At 39.3% G+C, this 16,423-nt stretch overlaps 2 pseudogenes; both read left to right on the top strand.

The window, feature by feature from the left end:
- The first annotated feature begins 1,743 nt into the window (after window positions 1-1,743).
- Window positions 1,744-4,717, top strand: LOC109438990 (toll-like receptor 11; annotated as a pseudogene).
- A 6,051-nt stretch (window positions 4,718-10,768) lies between these two features.
- Window positions 10,769-12,858, top strand: LOC141570763 (olfactory receptor 11H6-like; annotated as a pseudogene).
- Window positions 12,859-16,423: the final 3,565 nt, after the last annotated feature.

The raw sequence follows: 16,423 nt of genomic DNA on the forward strand, positions 1-16,423 counted from the left end.
GATATGTGGTATGTAAACCAAAAACAACAAAAAAACAAGACAAACAAATGAGAAACAAAAACACATAGACACAGACAATAGTTTAGTAGTTACCAGAGGGTGAGGGGGGAGCGGGGTGGAAGATGACGGTAGGGGGAACAAATATATGTTGATGGAAGGAGAACTGACTCTGGGTGGTGAACACACAATGGGGTTTATAGATGATGTAATACAGAATTGTACACCTGAAATCTATGTAATTTTACTAACAACTGTCACCCCAATAAACTTTGAAAAACAAACAAACAAACAAACAAAAGAATTAGGAGTAATTACTTTCGATGTAAATGGATTAAATGCTGCAATCAAAAGACCTAGGGTGGCTGAACGGATAAGAAAACGAAACCCTTACATATATGTGTGCTATCTACAAGAGACTCACTTCAGATCAAAAGACACACAGAAACTGAAAGTAAAGGGATGGAAAAGGTATTTCATAAAAATGGATTTCAAAAAAACCTGGGGTTGCAATATTTATACCAGACGAAAAAGACTTTAAAACAAAGGCTATAACAAGAGACAAAGAAGTACTCAATAATCCCACTTCTGGATATTTATCTGAAGAAATCTAAGCACTACTCCCAAATGACATGTGCATCTATCTGTTCATTGCAGCATTATTTACAATAGTCAAGATATGGAGACAACCTGGGTATCCATCAATGAATGAATGGATAAAGAAGTGGTGGTACATATATACAATGGAATATTACCCAGCCATGAAAAAGAATGACATCTTGTCATTTGCAACAACACGGATGGACCTAGAGGGTATTGTGCTGAGTGGAATAAATCAGACAGAGAAAGACAAATGCTGTTTGATTTTATTTACATATGGAATCTAAAGAACAAGATGAATAAACAAAGAAAACAGAAATAAACTATAAATACAGAGAACATTTTGAGTGTTGCCAGATGGGAAAGAAGTTGGGGGGATGGGTGGAAAAGTAGAAGAAATTAAGAAGTACAAATTGGTAGTTACAAAATAGTCATGGGGATGTAAACTATAACATAAGGGGTATAGTCAATAATATTGTAATAACTGTATGGTGTCAGATGGGTACTAGATTTATTGGGGTGATCACCTCGTCAGTTAAATAAAAAAATGTCCAATCACTATGTTGTACACCTGAAACTAATATAATATTGTATGTCAACTGCAATTGAAAAATCAAAGAATATATTAAAGTCAAAAAAATCCTTTAAAAAAATGTTTCTTTAGTCTTGCATGAGGACTTCTGTACTGGAAAGACCACCTGGACTGTAGTTACAGCTCTGCCGCTTTTACTTCTATGACCTCAGGCAAGTCACTTAAATTCTTTGACATTCAATTGCTTCATAAGTAAAATAAGGCTATTGAGCCCATGTATATCACATGGCTAAGGATCAAATAAAAGTGTATGTTCAGGTCTTATTATTTTTGCATCAATACCATTTGTTTCTCCTCTAATCTACTTGGTACTAAGTAAATTGCTGCCTGGTTTTGGAAGTCGCCCATTCATAGCTAAGGGCTCCCCTTCAAAGAAATTAGAAAACTGAGCTAATCATCCACAGCAGAAGACTTGGAAAGTGTCACCATTTCTCTGTTGAGATCTCTTGCAAGTTGCAGGCTCTTCTTGCTGGTCTATCTGTTTCTTCCTCTACTGGTTTTCTCTCTGCAGGGAGGCCAACTGAGCACACAACTTGAGTTCCCTACTTAACAAAATGCTTTTGTCATATTGTAATCACAGAACAGTTTCTCCAGTATGTCCCAGATCATATTGTGTGTTGGGTGTATCAGAGGGCCCAGGTCTGGAATTGTTGGCTGTTGCAGGATTTGACACTCCTCCTCTTTCCCCTCTTTCCCTAGAAGTAGGAACAAGGTTGGAAAGACCTCTGTTCTCCTTCACTCTCCTCTCTCTTACTGCTGACCATGATGAGCCTTGGCTTGATGAACTGGCCTGGACTGCTCCCAATCACACCATATCAGACAGCTCCCTATTGCCTACCATCTCCTCTTACATCCCCTTCTGTTCCTGGGCCACAGGATTGCACCTTTTTGTATCGTGCTCCAATGTTAAAGACCTGCCTCAGACCCTAAGAGCAGTGCCGGGATATAGAGGCACTATGAGTCCAGGGCACAGTTCCTATCCTACCAGCTGATGCCTTTGAACGTCTCCCCACACTACAGTTTCTGAGACTACAGCTGGGCATTATAAGAATTACATCTGGAACATTTCAAGGATTGGACCATCTGCAGCATCTTTCCTTGAAGCATCATGCTCCCTGTTGTCGGAGTCTGTTTCTCTCTCCAGATACCCTGGAGCCCCTCAGATTCCTCAACACCCTTTCCTTCCATGGACACTGCCTGAACTATAGCCAGAACATCCAGTTGCCCATCAGCCTTAGTTGTCTAACCCTGACACGCAGCTGTCTGACAGAGCTACAGAAACTGCAAGGACTCTTCCCAAAACTTGTCCCTGATTCCTCTCCTACAACCAGCCCCAGCCCTTGGACCCCTTTCCCGGAGGTGCTGGATCTGTCTGCCAACCTGCAGCTGAGCAGGCCAAGCTCTGCATGGCTTCCAGCTTCATTCCCTGAGCTTGGATGACACCCCACTAGTGCATTAGACCTCCTAAGCTCAGAGCTGCTCCACTGGGACTGCCTCTCCCTTGTAGGAATGGGTTCAGAAACACTGCCTGGGAATGACTGGCTACTTTGAGTCTCGTGCACTTAACCTTGGAAGGAACCAAATCCAGAACTTACAGGATGGGGATCTCCTAAGCTGCAGTTCCCTGGAACTCCTCAGCCTTCCTGCCAATGCACCAGTTCAGTTACTTCCCTCCAGTTTCCTGAGTGCCCTGCCCCAGCTTCAGTGGTTCAATCTGTCAGTGAATAAGCTGGGCCCAACCTTGGTGTCCCAGAAAGGCTGGTCAGCTCAAATCTGAGCGTGCTAGATTTGTCCCACAGTGAACGATGCATTCTGCCCTGCAAGGCCTTCTTCTCTCTTCCTCCAGAGCTCTGGCTGAGTGGTAATATCTCCAACTTATTCAGTATGAGCCTGGAGGGACTGAGGTGGCTAAAGACCCTAGACTGTGTTGGAACCAAATTAAGATGCTACAGCCAAGTTGGCTCTCCTCTCTTCCTGCCCTCACCTCACTGAACCTCCTGGGCACCCATTTAGAGTGTATCACAGGCAGACAGCTCCAGGGTCCCCAGAATCTGAGTCATCTGCTGCTGGGTTCTTCTAAGACATGGAAGATCTATCCTCCCTGACCTCCAGTACTGCTCAGCTTGGAGGTACGGGCAGCCGCTTCCATGTTTAGGCAGCCACTCCCAGTGTTTAGGGTCCCCAGTGGAGAACACTTCTTGTTCTTGGAGAACCAACCTTACCTTACAAACTATGTTGCTGTATCTGGACAATACCACAGTCCATTTCCCTTCCCTGCGTCTTCTCTAGCGAGGCTGCAACCCCTACATCTTCTCTAGCCATCAGTACTGGAGACTCTTCCCACAGCTTCCTCTCCTGGGGCACTTGAACTTTTCTGGTCTGATCCTGAGGGTACAGAAAATCTGCATCTATTTGGATGCCCAGGCTGTGAGTGCTGGAGCTGGGAGATTTGGATTTCTTCTGCGAGCCAAGATCAGTGAAGCTGGAGATGTTACTGAAGGAGCTGCCTCAGTTATAGGTACTGGCAATGAGCGACCTGAACCTCAGGAGCCTCTCTGTCTCCTTCAGCTGCTGCTGCCCAAGTCCAAATGGGCCCTGGGGCTGGACAGCAGCCTCCAGGGACTACTCCCCCAGATGCCTCAATATGCTTATTTCTCAGATATCACCTTCATCAGCTAGTGTGAAGTTCTTGGGTGGGGCCTTGGGCAACACAGTCCCCAAACACCTCTCTGTATGTGCTGGAGAACTCCGTCTGCAAGGCCAAAGCCTGGGATTACTCCAAGACGCCATCGCTCTTCTTCCTTTCTGGTCACTGCCCACATGATCCTGAGTTTCTGGGCTTTCTAACAAGCTTCACTCTGGTGTTCCTGCTGACCTTCCTTGCATTGCTTGACTGTCCTAAACGGCCCTGGCTTCACCAGCTCCAGGCCCCATTTCCTGCCTGGTGGTGGAAATTGGGTGGGCATCGCCCCAGAAGCCAGTTCCATGATGATGTCTTTGTATCCTATTGAGGGCAGGACCGAGCCTGGGTACTGGAAGAACTGGTTCCCCCCTTGGTCAAGCCTCTTCTAGATGGCAAGGGTTTAAGGCTATGCCTGCCTGAGAGGGTCGTTGGGGTTGGGCAGGATAGAAAGGATGCCATGGCTGCCAGCATGGAGAGCAGCACAGGCACCCTCTGTGTACTCACCTCTCAGGTCCTGGGAAGTTCCTGGTGCAACCTAGAATTAAGGCTTGCCACCTACCGCTTGGTAGCCAAACCTGGGACTTCCGCTGCTTTTTCTGGAACCCATTGATCAGCAGCAGCTGCCCAGCTACCGCCACCTTGCCTGGTGGCTGCAGAAGGAGGACTATTTTGGTTTGTCCCAAGAGAGAGTTGAGTGGGATGACTTCTGTGAGCAACTCCGGAAAAAGTTAAGGAAAGCTGGGCAAGAGAAAGGATTTGAGGCTGTGAAAGAGAGATTTGGCCATGCAGGAATAACTCCCAGAAGGGGCCTGGATGCTATCACATCACTGGAGGGCAGTCTGTAGGCAAGGCTCATTTCAAGCCTACTTTCCGCACTAAAAATGACACATGAAGAGACCAAATCCCAATGGGATAACATATTAGAAAACACATAGAAACAATATATTCATTGAAAAAACAGTTCTAATATTTGTTAGTCCTCCCAACACAAGGCATACCCTAAAAAGGAATACACAAAAATGTTTTCTAGAATTAAATCTGCATTTTTTATAATAAATTCATTCTGCCTGATGGAAGTAATATATTTAATTGTTTGGTTAAAAAAAAAATCTACTTTATTCTAGCAGAATGGGACAAGAATCAATGAGGTATTTGTCGGCTTGCTGAAGCTAGATTGAAACCATGTCAGCAATTCACCAAAGGTCCAAAAATTCAGAGTTTTCCTAACTCATGAGGCTCTCACAATAATAGTATTACATGGGGGAGAACAAGAGTTTTAATCCTATATTACAGGTCGGGATCTAAGCACACAAAGATGAAGTGATTTACCACCCTGGCACAACTGTTATAAAGTTTGGATCTGGCCCTAGTTGCTCTGAGTTACAACCCAGTACTCTATGTTCTCCCCTCTCCTATCTTCAGTTCTCTCTAACCAATGATAACTTACCTTGCTACAAAGTTGAATTAGCCAAGCATGTGGGAAACGTCCTCCCCTTCATGCAAATCTATCAAAGCAGTATCACCAAATAAAACCTGTGTGTGCTACTGCCATCTGGTGGTTATATGTTCAGCCCAGAAATCGCCAGAACCACCTACACAATCCTTGCAGAACCATCTTTGGTCAAACTAAGGAGCCACTCAAATTTTGGCTTAAAGAGTGAAATAACTTCACACATTTTTCTTTTCAGGAAAAATACCAATTTCTTCAATTAATGGAGTTGGACTATTTGTAGTCGCAGCATAACTCTGGGTCTTTGCTGACCAAGCTATAATCCAGAATTCCTTTTCTTCCTTTGTCTGCTGTCAGTCAATGACCCTTGGAAAATACAATTTATTTTTGTCAGTGTTAATATTTCCCATTAGATTTTTTTTTAATGTCATCGAAGTTACCTGGAGAGTTCATTTCTTTTCTTGACACATCTTACATGTATATCATGGAATTTCAGGATTGAAAGAAATTTGCTTCTGATGCTTAAGTCCCCTGTACCACAGTCACAGCCTGTATCTGATAAAAATCCGTGATATAAAGTAATCTTCTGGAGCAGCTTGTTCCATCACTGGATAGGTTTCTGTGTTAGAAAGTTATTCTCCATATTGAATTACAATGTGTTTCCCTGTAACTTTTAACTATTATATTTAACTCTGTACTTTGGGGATTAAATGGGACAAATTGAATCGCTCTGTTAAATGATCACCTGTAATGACGAGTGGTGAAAAGAAAAGGGAGGGACACACGCCAGAATGGGGTTAATTAATTTATTTAATATAGCTAATCAATTTAGTTAGCAATATCCAATAGCAAAAGACAAAGGCAATGAATAGAATGTGCTAATGACAGAAAGTAAAGGTGGTTAAGACTAAACTATATACATTGATAACAATGTCATGTCAAAGGAGTATATATACATATAAGTTTAAGAGACCTCAACTATGTTTACTATTGATCAAAAATCACTTGGCCAAATACACAAATAACATTAATAAGGCATATCTAAAAGTAGTAATAAACTTTATAGGATAGTAACTATTACAGTGGATACCAAAAGCTCACCAAACTGGGCAAGAACAGTCATAAATCAAAACCTTGCCAGTTCTGTAGCTGAGAGAAACTCAGGCATCTCCCACACCGCTGCTTGCTAGTTCCCAAGAATGTTGCTGCTGTTGGCATTGTCGTTGTTGTTGTTGTTGCTAGAAGTCAAGGCGTCTTCTGACGTTGTAAGCTGCAAGCTTCACACACGTTTTCTTGATGCTAACAGGGTCTCAAGAAGGCTAACCGTGGGGCACGACACTGGAGAGGTCTGGAACCAGCCAGATCTCACCAGGTTCACGGCTGGAAGTCAGGACATCCCCTGGTGTTGTAAGCTGCATTGTTGCTGGAAATCTTCAAAATTTTAGAATGATGAAAAATCACCAATGACAAATGACCAAATGATGAAATAATAATTACACTGTCAACTGAGATCTGACTTATATATTTTCTCAGATGTACCTTATAGCCAAGTTTATTGCTCCTGCCTCCCCTTCCAGGAATGGCCAGTTCCAGGAGGGTCCAGCAGTTACTGATAGGAATGCTGGCCATCCGGCCTAAGGGCCAATTCATCTGGATAAGCAACAAGGCCTGGTGATGTTCCTGTCACGTTGTCCTGATATAGCTTAGCTACTTCTTCACTTCATCTGCTGATGTGGGCGAAACAGACAGAAAGCAACACCATCTCGTATCTCACCTACTTCGGAGAATGAGACCAAAGGGGGAATTCACTCAACCCCTGATCATAGAATTTTTTTAACCCTAAGCTAACCATCACCTCACAGCACAGACAGAACAGTAGCTTCATCTCACATCTCCCCTGTTCGGGAGAATGAGACCAAAGGGGGAATTTACTCAACCCCTGATCACAGCACAGAAATTAGCTCACATGTAGGAATAGATAAAAGCTAATAGACAAAAGCTCACATCAACAAATGAAGGCAAATTTTCCTCAATATCTACCCTACAATTCGGCCTCAAAATTTGTATTCATTGGTAATAGGTGATCATTGTCACTCATATATGAGTAACATTCCAGCACACCTGATAAAACTATAAACAACATAAAAAATTTACAAAAAGCTAACCATCACCTCACATGCAGTCTCTCATGTGAGGAAACAAAAAACAAACCAAAAAGCTAGCCATCACCTCAGATGTAGTCTCTCATGTGAGGGTACAAAGAACAAACCAAAAAGCTAACTATCGCCTCACATGTTGTCTCTCACGTGAGGGAACAAAAAACAAACCAAAAAGCTAACCATCACCTCACATGTAGTCTCTTGTGTGAGGGAACGAAAAACAAACAGACAAAAATTTACATCAACCAATGAAGATAAATTTTCCTCAACATCTTCCCTACATCACCCTTTCTTTGTCCCAATAGTCTTTTATTCACCAATTTAAGTATTCCCCATTCTTTCCACTGTTACTTATTTTCCATACTTCTCAGCCCCTCTAAATTTATTTCCTCCAAATGCACTGCAGTTTGGCCATGTGCTTCTTAAATTGTGAGACCCAGAACTTATGAAGGGCTCTATATCTGATCTCTGTACAATCAAACAGGATTAAATCATTCCCTCCATTTATATATTCTGAAGTCATATTACTAGTTATGGCAATCATAATATTGATTTAAATGTTGAATTTACCTTTCTTTGGCTGAAGTGAGATTAAAAGAACAAATTCACATAACAAGTGAGGCAACAGTTTACAGTCAAGTACTAATGGAACAGTTGTTAAATCCCAAAATCCCAACATTACCACAGCATACTTGGGGCTGGTATATGTGTAGAACTGTGGAAAGAATGGAATAGACAGAGAAAACCTTTAAAGTGTTTTGTAAATTATTTGCAATAACTAACCTCTATCTTTATATTCTTTGACTTTGCAGAAGCCTTTGCCTTTACATTTTAATTCCTAAATCTAGTATTATTTATTTTAGCAGGGAAATATAGCTGCATTACTATAAAAATATACAGATGCTTCCATACAGCTAATATTATGATCCAAGGCTTAAGACCAACTTATTCTTCAGCTTAGATCCAGGCCTTATCATCTTTTCCTTTTTCCCTGGAGGTTGGACCAATTTAGAACACAGTTAAATAAATACTTTCTGAGATCTGGCCAAAACTTTCACATTGTTATTCCTAGATGAGGCCACTGGGAGAAGGTAAGTAGTCCAGGAGGGTCAGAAACAAACCTTGGCACATTTACTAACAAGTGTATGGGTGCCTGGAGCTCAGTGGTAACCCCTGCCAGCCCTCCAAGCTGGGCTATCGAAGACAGGAGAGGCACAGCTCTGAATTTTTTATAATATCTTTTTTGCTTTCCTCTACACGTGTTACATTTTCTCCATATAAAATGTAAATTAGGGTGGAAAAGGTGAAAGGGATTAAGTATAAATTTTCTGTTATAAAAATTGTCATGGGGGATATAAAATACAGCATGGGGAATATAATAGTCAATAATATTATAATATGTATGGTGCCAGATGAGTACTAGACTTATCAGGGTGATCACTTCGTAAGGTATATAAACGTCTAATCATTATGTTGTACATCTGAAACTAACATAATATTGCATGTCAACTGTAATTGAAAAATAATTTTTAAAAATAAATAAATAAAAATAAAGTTAGTCTACGACTGAAAAAACAAAATGTAGTTTAAAATAGCTTCCTCAGAATGAAAGTAGTTATAGACTCTAAACTATATAGCACAGCTTCCAAAATCAGTGCTGGTCTAACTAAATGTTAGGTTGTATGTATTTTATTTATAAATATATAGGTGAATATATTTAATAAAAATAATAATGCATTAATTTAATTGAGATGTTAACGGAACCACAATGACAGCTTTATGCTATACCTTATTACTTAATCAAGTCAATATATCAGATTTCGTGATCCTGAATATGGGGCAGAAGAAAATAGCAGGCAATAAGAGAACATTTTTCTATTCAAGTACATTGGCTAACCACAAAGGGAAAAATGTCAGTTACAGACTATAAGCACATTTTCTTTAAGAGGGAGAAATCTAAAATAGTTCACTAACTTATTTAAAAATAAGAGGAAATGATTATAAAGCCAATCAATAAAAATATTTAAAGATATGGAAAATTAGATACAGAGACAGACTGAGAGAGAAGACAGCAAAAGACAGTGTGTGTACGCACACACACACACCCTTCCAGCATGATTCTAACTTAGCAACAATCAGAAAGCACAGAGCACAAAGAGGAGTGCGTAAAGGGGTCATAAAGAAAGACGAAGTGATTCAGGGAGAGAGGTAGCTTCGATGGACTTGTCTTGAGTAGGCTCCTATCATGGATAGCCTCCCATTTACTTGGACGGGTGGTGAATCCCCATAACAAATAAAGCCCTTGTTGCCTGGCTTTTGTTTTTAGCACACTGGAGAGTCCAGTCTTTGCATTTTCTTTTAATTTTTTGTCCTGACTACAAGCAGTTGTTTTCTTAATTGGCTACTCTTAGGTCATGTGCACTGATTCAGACAACAATATTCAATGAGCACCTGTAATATAGCGGACACTGTCTTAGATTCTGGGAACATGCCAATTAGCAAAATAATGTCCTCCTCTTATTTTCAGGTGGTTGAGACAGAAAATACATACTATGTATATAACACAATGTCACGTAGTGATATGTGCTTTGAAGAAAGCTAAAGCAGGATTGGGACACAGAGTAGCAAAGATGGGCTAAATTAGGGAAGGCCTCCCTTTGAGTCTCTGATTTTTACCAGAAATCTGAATGAAGTACATTAAGGCACGTGAATATTAGTGAGGGGAGAGAGGGATATTATGGGCCTTGATACAGGCCACACTTGACGTATTGGCTGGCTGGGGTGGGGTTAGTGGAAGGGAGAGTGATAGGAAATGAGGAAGGCCTTATTGGTCTTATGGGCTGTGGTAAGGTATTGGGATTGATTTGTGTGTGTTTAAAAGACTGAGAGCAAATACGTGACATGATCAGATTTCTAAAACTACCAGTCTAGCTACAATGTGGGTAATAATCTCTAAGCATATAAAAACGGAAATAGTTTTTCCAACATTCCCAATAGTATGTGGAAAGAAATACTATCTGAAACTATGCGTGTGATATTATTAAAGATTACAATTGTAAACAAACTCTTGCTTGGTGGCTATACATTCTTGCAATGTTTTCTTCTAGTTACACAGAGCTTGAACAGTACAATTGTTTAAACCTCCGTATATCCTTATATAGATTTGGCCCAACTTGGTGTTTCTGAACTAGTTTGAAAGCCTCTGAATGGCAAGAGAGCATCTACTTTATTTCATGTAAGGCTGAGGACACAAAACATAGGCATGTGTTTGATGGACCAGGATTGGCATGGTGATCGCGATGGTAAGGCTGTAATACGCACCCACACACCCCAGTTCCTTATGTCCTCGAGTATCACAGTGAAACAAAGAACAGTAAAAATCTTCACGTAATCTAAAACTATGCTGCTAATTGAATTATAAAGAAATTCAGAGAACATTTTGAGAAAACTTCTGTAGTTATTTGTGACATGGTAATGTCTTGTTATCACAGTTTTAGGAGCTGAAAAATGAAAAATTCAGGAAGAAATAATCACTCTGAGCCTGTGAGTGAACTCATTCTTCTTGGATTCCCTCGTACTTAGGAGATTCAGATCCTCCTCTTCTCACTCTTCTCTGTGATCTATGTACTGGCATTAATTGGAAACCTTTGCATTATCTGTGCAGTGTGGTGCGACCACTATCCTGCTGGCCAATTTTTCTTTCCTAGAGATCTAGTATGTCATTTCTACCATCCCCAATATGCTAGCCAGTTTTCTCTCTGAGATCAACACCATCTCTTTGTTTGTCTGCTTCCTCCAGTTCTACTTCTTCTTCACTGTGGGCACCGCTGAGACCTTCTTCTTGTCTACCGCAGCTTTTGACAGGTATCTTGCTACCTGCAGGCCCCTGCACTACCCACTCCCCTGTCGTGAAAGTTCAACACTGCGTCATAATGTGTGCCTGCAGCTGGATGTGTAGCTTCTCCTGTTTTCTCCTCCCAGTTTATCTCATCTCCCAGCTTCTTTTTGGGGACCCCAGTACTATTCATTATGTTTTTATATGACCCAGGACCCCTTATGAAGTTGCCCTGTGTGTCAACTCCTGCCATTGAGATCACATGTGGCATCTTGAACTCAGTCCTCATTTTCTCCACCTTCCTCTTTATTACAGGCTCTGACACCTGGTGATCAGAGCGGTGCTGAGGGTCCCCGCAGCAGAGGCTGGTGGAAGGCCTTCTTTACATGTGGCTCCCATCTGGTCATGGTGTCCCTGTTCTATGGTTCATTCACGGTGATGTATCATGTAAGCCCAACAGCAGGCAATCCAGCAGGGATTCAGAAAATTGTGACGTTATTTTATTAACTCCACTTTTCTTTTCTTTTTTTTAATTAAATTTATTGGGGTGACAAAGGTTAGTAAAATTACATAGGTTTCAAGTGTACAATTCTGTAATACATCATCTGTATCTCACATTGTGTGTTCACCACCCAGAGTCAGTTCTCTTTCCATCACCATATATTTGACCACTTTCACCCTCTTCTATAACCCGCTGCCCCCCTTACCCTCTAGTAACCACTAAATCATCGTCTGTGTCTATGAGTTTCTGTTTCTTTATTTGTTTGTTTCATCCCTTTGTTGTCTTTAGTTTTATATCCCACATATGAGTAAAATCATATGGTTCTCAACTTTTCCTGTCTGATTTATTTCACTTAACATAATAATCTCAAGATCCATCCATGTTGCCGCAAATGGCACTATTTCATCTTTTCTTATGGTATTCCATTGTGTATATACACCACATTTTCTTTACCCAATCATATCGAAGGACACTTTGGTTGTTTCCATGTCTTGGTGATCACAAATAATGCTGCAATAAACATCAGCATACATATATCTTTAATGAATAAACATTTTCAGATTTCTTGGGGTAGATGCCCAGGAGAAGGAATGCTGGGTCATATGGTAATTTTATTCTTAACTTTTTGAGGAATTGTCACACCGCCTGCCATAGTGGCTGCACCAATCTACATTTCCAACAGTGTATGAGGGTTCCTTTTTCTCCACAGCATCTCCAACACTTGCTATTATTTGTCTTGTTGATGATAGCCATTCTAACATGTGTGAGGTGATATCTCACTGTGATTGATTTTGATTTGCATTTCCTTCATAGTTAGTGAAATTGAACATTTTTTCATATATCGCTTGTATGTCTTCTTGGGAGAAGTTTCTATTCTTGTCCTCTGCCCATTTTTTAATTAGACTGTTGGTCTTTCTGTTATTGTAACTCCTCTTTTCAATCCCTTGATCTACAGCCTCCAGAATAAAGAGATAAAGGAGGCCCTGAGAAAACTGTTGAGGATTATGACCCTTTGTCAAAGACAGCCTCTCAAGAACTAGAATCCATATATGTGTAGGACAAATAATGATATAAAATTGTAAGAAGTTAATGATCTTAAGTAAATCTGAGAAACAAATATGTTTCTTATATTCCCTGGAATATATTTAGGGATGCATTTCAATGAAGCTAATAAGATCTTACCAGAACTTGCCTAAATCATTTATTTGTACTAGGCTTTATTGTATCAATATTCCTATGTACATTGCATGGAAACAAGAAAATACCAGACATCCTCAGGTATTTTTTAAGAAAAAAAAACCACATATAGCACAAAGGTCAACTGGTCAGTTTCTATCTTTTGCAGATTTAGGTAAACTTGTTTCTAACTCCTAGTTTCATAGTGATTAAATGTCTGGAGTACCTACCACTATCTCCTTACACACACACACACACACACACACACACACACACACACACACACACCATACAAACACGTTCACGTGTGCTTCTCCTCCCATTCCTGAATCTGCTTGATGTCTCATTTTGATCACATCTATCTGGATGTGAGACTCATCCTCTTCAACATTTTATCCAAAACCAAACTCATTCCAGATTGTATGGGTTTATTAACCTGACTACAGGTTGGGATTAGGGAGAGTCAGAGGAAGGGCCACCATGCTGAACACCCAATCAATCTTTCATATTATACCTGGTACTGCCCTTTTTCTACCTTCCTCTTCCTCTTCTCATCACCCACAAGAGTGACCAGAATATCTTTCCCTTTATTATTCAGAATAATTTTGTCCATATGTAGGCCTTTTGGGGTTTGAGATTCTTCCTCAAGTGAGCTTACCAAAAATCTTCTCCTTAGCAAACCTAATTCTTTAACAGGATCATGTGAAAATAGTTTTCTCCAACTGGTTACTTTTTTAGGTTCTTGTAACTTGATACATTCCTTATTTATCTTAGTACCACCCAGGAGCACTCAATGCAAAAGAGTAAATGTACTGAAACAAAATAGAAGTGAGACCTGAAAACAAGATTGCCTGGAAAAAACTAAATGAAATAATAATGCATATTTTAAGTGCTTTATGATTTTTAAAGTGTTTTTCTCCCTATATGTAGTAGAATGAACACTAACCATGCCAAGAGGATAGTGTGTGTGTGTGTGTGTGTACAAATGAGATTGTATGGACAACGTCTGAAATGAGGTATATTACTCTTCAGTTAATTTTCAAAGTGGCCTGGAAGCATCATATTGCATCTTAGTAAATATATCTTACACTGATGGCACAATCTCATCTCTTAGTGATATTGTGCCCAGTTCCTTAGGAACATAAAATACCAGATTCACCAATTTACCTTCATTTTAGCTATGCAAGGGAGACGAAAGTCAGAGTCTATATAGTTTAATAGTATGACTTAGTTTAAAGCTTGGTACAAGGCCATTGCTAGTCTACGAGCCTTTTGTGTAAATAACAAAAATCAGAAAGCAGCCCTTCAGCTTCAAGTCTTGACCAGAAGTGCCTTTATTCACCGCTTTCTCAAGAGGGACCCAAACACATCAGAGTGCACATCTCTGTTCTGTGGGCACAAGCCACGTGACAGTCACCATTCCCTCTATTGGACAGGTTCTCTTATGACAGGAACAACCTGCAGAGCCTTATATAATATCCCTTGGTAGGAGAGGGAAGAAATGAGCCACCAACATTCTCTCAGAAGTATTGAATGAAAGGGGAAGGAAAGTGTTGAATCCTCCAACTCTCCTGAAAGAGGGAGAAGGAAGGGATTAAATATAGCACACCAATACTCATGAATTATCTTTTGAATTGAAACTCAGAAATTTGCCCTAACTCCATTATTTATTTTTCTGTCTATTTCTCTTTACCAAAGACTAGTAAATATCAAAAGGTGATTAAAATCAATAAGAAACTTTAAAATGGTGACCAGATGCAAAGTAAATATACAAAAGGTAATAATTATGAAGAAAATATAATGGAAGAAAAATGCCATTCATAATAACAACAAAAATATAGTTCTAAATAAACGTAAAATAAATTCACCAAAGAGGAGTGAAGCATATGTCAAGAAAACTGCAAATACCTTGAAACAGCAAAAAAAAAAAAATATATATATATATATATATATATATGAATAAATTGATATATTTACCATGCTCTGAATGTAATAAGTAAATGAAAATTGGTCATTTCATCCCAAATACATTTAATGAAATTAAAATAATATTGAAATTATAATTACCCAAATATTCAGTAATTAGAGATTGATTACGTAAATTATCATATATCCAAATTATAGAATATCATACAGATATTTAAAATCATGTTTTGAAATATATTTGATGAATTGGGAAAATACTAACAATGAAATGCTAACTTCAATTTTTATTTTTCCAAAGTAAAAAAGACTTACATAATTGTTTCCAAATTTATTTTATAACTAAGAAAATACAAGAGAGAAGTATATAAAAAATTTCATGGTTGCAATCTTTTAATAAAATTATGGCCAATTTTGTTCTGCTTCTTGATGTGTTTTACAGATTTACTGTGGTAACCTTGTTATTTTTTCTTACAAAAAAAAGTCAACTTAAAACTCTCAACTTGGCAGTGTTAAAGAAGGCTTATTCTTTCTTTCTAATTCTTCCCTCAGACTGAAATTGGGGTTGGGGGGACCTTGCTTCAGGAAATGAAGCTGAGGCAATATAGTGGGACTCTGGTCTGGGTCCACGTGCTGTTAGATGAAGCAGCCACTGAAGAACATTCAGCAGCAAAATCTGGAAAGAATTTGGGTTGTAGAGCCTATCCCCAAAACTAAAATTGGTTCAGAATCAATACACTGAACACATACCTAATTCTTCAAGGACAAAATGACATATACATAAAATACACACATACACAAGCAAACTTGTTATTATTTTGTATTTCCTGTAAATGTTCTTTGAAAATTTACTTGCTGCCTAGAGCTCATGTAGGATATAAGATTCTGTGTCAGTCAGCATGTATTGTTTTCAGGGCTTCATCCATGTCCCCCCAGCAGCACCAGTGGTATGAACTCATCACATAAGTAGACCAAGTGCAACAAGAGTTTCCACTTTTTGGTTTTGTGCTCTCTCCTCAAACCAGTTCTCTTGTACATCAGATGAATTTCCTCTTACCTATTTCAATTCTTCAAACTTCCTCGTGTAAAATCAGCCCTAGGGAACAATATGAAGTTGTAAATAAAGTAAATATCAACCAATAAATAAATTGTTAAGGCCACTGTAGTATGTATACATGATAGAATGTTTTACCAGTATTAAAATAGTTTTAAATATTGCCCCAAAAAATGCGTAAAGACCTAAAATATTCTATTAAGTGAGAAAATGAGATTCAAAATTGTTATAGTATATTAGAACTAGATTTGAAATGGACAATGGGGAAAATGCAGCAAGGTATTAATAACAATTTGATTTAGATGGACTAGTAATGACATTATTTTTTCATATTTGCCAATTTTTTTTAGTTCTATTTTCTAAAATAGTCACTGAAATTGTGTATAATTTTCTGACATAGTTGTGGGGAGCCATGGTTACGGCTATTTGCATGCCTTAATGGCTCTGTTAAT

This window comes from Rhinolophus sinicus, linkage group LG03 (assembly GCF_036562045.2).
Source record: "Rhinolophus sinicus isolate RSC01 linkage group LG03, ASM3656204v1, whole genome shotgun sequence".
NCBI classification, from domain to species: Eukaryota; Metazoa; Chordata; class Mammalia; order Chiroptera; family Rhinolophidae; genus Rhinolophus; species Rhinolophus sinicus.